Consider the following 5,000-nt stretch of genomic DNA (forward strand, 5'->3'; position numbering starts at 1 on the left):
TATTATCTAATTTTATATATATATAAATATATATATATATATTATATATATAATTATCTATATATATAAATTATATATTATATATATTATATATATATTATCTATCTATAATATAATTATATATATAATATATATATATATATTATAAATATGCGGTGTGTGTGTGTGTATGTGTGTGTTGCTCTTTACGGTAGAGTCACACTCTCACCGGCCAGGCGGAGTTGTCGTACCAATAAGGTCGCAGGTTCAAACCCCATCACCGCCGCGAAATATTTTTATTCTCTATTGTCTTCTGGCACTTTTCTATTCACTTCATCTCTTGTTCAATTAATCTGGAACTCAAAGAGTGCAAATATTACACTTCACAACCGGCCAGGTAACAAGAAATAGCTTTGTCGAGTGACATTTACTAATTTGTCACTTTCTCTTGTCAAATTTTGATCTCGCAGTATCTCGCACCATCCAAGCTGCCTGCGTTCAGCACGTGACCATCGCTGGGCGTCAGTGATTGGTGGTGAGGAACGTGTACTACGGAGTTAGTTACGTCACGTGCTCGGATTAGATTTGTCTTTTCCTGAGTCATTTTTACTCCCTTTATTTTACTATACATTTTATTATTGAAATTTCGAATTGTTGCTTCCAATGAGCGATACTTCCACCCCCTCCCCCCCCCCAACACCACACACACACAAACACCCTCCCCCCACCCACACACACACCCAAGGCCGTGTAGCGGTGTTGAGAATTTGTACGATATTCCTAACGGAGGAGTTTTTTGTTAGTTTTTTTTTTTTTTTTTTTTTTTGTTTTGTTTTTTTTTTTAAAGACCAAAGATGCAAATTTGGGGAGTGTCATAGATACAAAGCAGAGAGAAAAATACAAGAAAAAAAAAACAAAACAAAAAAACAATCGCCTGTCTCGACCGGGGACCGACCCTAAGACCTCCTGATCACCGGTCAGACGGGGTGCTACCATCACACCACCGGACCGTGGAGATTACCCGAAAGTTGGGAGGATTTAACGCCTATCTATATTCTTCACAAGGTTACGCGTTTCCCTTGTGAACCTTCCCTTTGCATCACAAAACACAAAAATTGAACATAAGAGGACGAGTAGATAGCTCCAGTTATTTTCTTTTTGAAGATATCAAGCAAACTGACAAACTGGGGAGCATCATCATCATCATCATCATCATCATCATCATCATCATCATCATCATCATCATCATCATCATCATCATCATCATCATCACTCATCATAGCATCATCATCATCATCATCATCATCATACATCATCATCTCCTCATCATCATCATCATCATCATCCTCACCAAATTTATAATTATAAATACACGATATATTATAGATCAACTCTAAGACACGATTTATTCTCCAAAATTACTCCCCTTTTCTGATCTATCTAATTGATTCTTTGTTTATATAATAGTGTATTTGCAGATCTTCATTGAACTTGATGATGTACGAAAAAGACATGAAAAGCGTCTATGAAAGAGTCCCAGACAAAGCAAGAGCGTGCAATTTGTGAATTGTTTAACTATTGATTGTCACTGAAATCCTATTTTTTTAATTTTTTTATTTATTCATTTATATATTTATTAATTCAATTATTCTTTTCTTTATTTTTTTCATAGTGACCAGAGCACCTTTGAGTGGAAGTGTTCGCTTTATAAATGCTCCATTATTATTATTATTATTACTATTATTATTATTATATTATTATTATTATTATTATTATTATTATTATTATATTATTATTATTATTATTATTATTATATTATTATTATTATTATTATTATTATCATTAAAATTATTATTATTATTATATATTACTTATTATTATTATTATTATTATATTATTATTATTATTATATTATTATTATAATTATTATTATTATTATTATTATCATTAAAATTATTATTATTATTATTATTATTACTATTATTATTATTATCATTATTATTATTATTATTATTATTATTATTATTATTATTATTATTATTTTATTTATTTATTTATTTTTAAACATCCCCCCCCCCCCAATCCACCCTGTCTCGACTGGGGATTGGAAAAATTCCAAAGGGAGGAGTTTAATATATATATATATATATTCACAAACGTATGTTAAGCCGATACAAACGTTTCTATGTCCTCCGTTTCATCAGTCCCGGACTGACAATTTAGGTTAGAGCATAATATAGAAATAAATAAATTCACTCACGTATTTTAAGCCGAAACAATCGTTTCCCAGACTGATGAAATGAAGGACATGGAAACGATTGTTTCGGCTTAAAATACGTGAGTGAATTTATTTATTTTTATAATATGCTCTAACCTAAATTATCGAGCACTCTCGTCCCTAAAAGTACCCACCAACACCCAATAAATATATATATATATTAAATTTATTTATTTATTTATTTATTTATTTATTTTAACGATAACTACTATGTTACTAGTGTACATCTTGTGTGAGTGTGTCTATGTCAATATTGTATTGTTGTAAATGTGTAACCAAATGACAAATTGCCACTTTTTTGGGGGACAATAAAGAATATTATTATTATTATATTATTATTATTATTTATTATTATTATTATTATTATTATTATTATTTATTATTATTATTATTATTATTATTACAAACACATACACACACACACACACACACACACAATTATTGTCAGTATATTATGACAGGCTTCGCCACCCAACAAGTTACTTACTGCCTTTGCTTTTCGTTATTTCGAAATCCACACGATTTTAATCTATTCTTAAATTGTCGTGCTCCCTATATCGATCCAAAATCTTCATTAGGCATTCTTGGGAGGCGGCTAACGATGTCACCTAGCCAGCAATAATATATCTTCAATTGTTAATTTCGATAGATTTTTGCCACCACCACTATGCGACCATCATCATCCCCATCACCATCATCAATGTTATTATTATCATCATTATAATCATCATCATCATTATGATCGTCAGTATCACGGTTGTTATTATCCGATCGTTATTATTCGCATCGCTATCGTTACCTCCTCCGTCGTCATTTAATTATTATTATCATCACACAACCAACAACAACAACAACAACAACAACAAAATCATCAACAATAGTAACAGCAGCAGCGACTGATAACGCTACTGCAGCTGCTACAACAACAACAATAACTTCTACTACTACTACTACTACTACTACTACTACTACTACTACTACTACTATTACTACTACTACTACGACTACTACTACTACTACTACTACTACTACTACTACTACTACTACTACTACCACTACTACTACTACTAATACTACTACTACTACTACTACTACTACTACTACTACTACTACTACTACTACGACTACTACTACTACTACCACTACTACTACTACTACTACTACTACTACTACTACTACTACTTCTACTACTACTACTACTACTACTTCCTTTCAGTTACATCTTTATTATATATTCAATGTTTATCATAGAGTTATCTCCAAATTACAAATAAGAGACGAAGGAATATTCCCATTTGAGAGCCAAAATATTTTACTTCAGACTAATTGGGCCTCAATTTTTTTGGTTATTTTTTGGTGGGTTTTGTTTGTTTTAGTTATTTTTGTTGTTGTTGTTTTTGTTTGTTTGCTTTTTTTTTGTTGTTTTTGTTTTGTTTTTTTTTGTTTTTTTGTTGCTTTTTTTTTGGGGGGGGTATTATCTAATTTATTTTCTATGATATTTCAAAAATGCAAAAAATAAAATATATAAAATAATAAAATAAATTAATTGGATGAGTAAAAGAGGTAAAATAAAGAGAAAAGTATAGGAGAGAAAATATTCTCACAAAAAAAAAATAAATAAATAAAGCAGCTATATGGTCTAGTGGTATGACACTCGCTTTCGGGTCGGAAGGTCCTGGGTTCGAGCCTCGCGCTCGGCGCATAGTTGAGTCCTTGGAAAAGGCTCTTTACTCACATTCTCTCACCGTTCTCAGGTGTAAAATGAGTACCTGGCCGTTAACAGCGTTGTCTCTGTCCGAAAAAAAATTGTAATATCGCCTAACAGGCGGCATGTTAAATGTTGCTGTAGACCAGGGACTCATTGTAAAGCGCTTTGAGCACATGTAGTGGATATTGCCCTATATAAAGCTCAATTATTTTTTTTTTAATTTTAAGAAAATTAGGGAAAATCTGGGTATTAACGTTGGAATGATCAAGATAGGCGAGGAAGAAAAAAGTTTAAAATCAAAATGATCGGGACTATGAACTCAATGTTTGTGGACGTTAAAAAAAAAAAACAAAAAAAAAAAAAACTCACTCCTCTGTTTGAATACAACTATTTTAATTCAGTTAAGTGGTCTTGTGGTATGACACTATCTTTCGGATCGGAAGGTCCTGGGTGCACGAGCCTCTCTCGGCGTATAGTTGAGTCCTTGGAAAAGGCTCTTTACTCACATTCTCTCACTTTACTCTTTACTTTATATCGCCAAACAGGCGCCATGTCTCGTTCTACAAGTTACGTGTTGCTGTTGGTCAGTGACCCTGTAAAGCGCTTTGTAAAGCACGTTCAGTGGATAGTGCGCTATATAGAAGCTCAAGTTTAATAAGGGATGCCCGTTGCGAAATTATTTTTTAAATCCTAAAAACGTGTCTCGTAAAAAGCAAATATTATGAAATTTGATTGATATATATATATATATATATATATATATATATATATATATATATATATATATATATATATATATATATATATATATATATATTATACTTACCGACGTGTATATATATGTATGTATATGTATATATATATATATATATATATATAATATATATATATATATATATATATATATATATACAATTCTGACATCCGAGCCCACTTTTGGGCCTAGTTTAAAAGTCAAAATGGACAATATTTCGCGTCATTTCTTAAATATTCCCATCACAACAATGGGCCCATAAGGAATTGGGCTATCAGATC

Source organism: Berghia stephanieae, chromosome 7 (assembly GCF_034508935.2).
Source record: "Berghia stephanieae isolate SIO BIC M18660-M18661 chromosome 7, UCSD_Bste_1.3, whole genome shotgun sequence".
In the NCBI taxonomy this organism is placed as follows: Eukaryota; Metazoa; Mollusca; class Gastropoda; order Nudibranchia; family Aeolidiidae; genus Berghia; species Berghia stephanieae.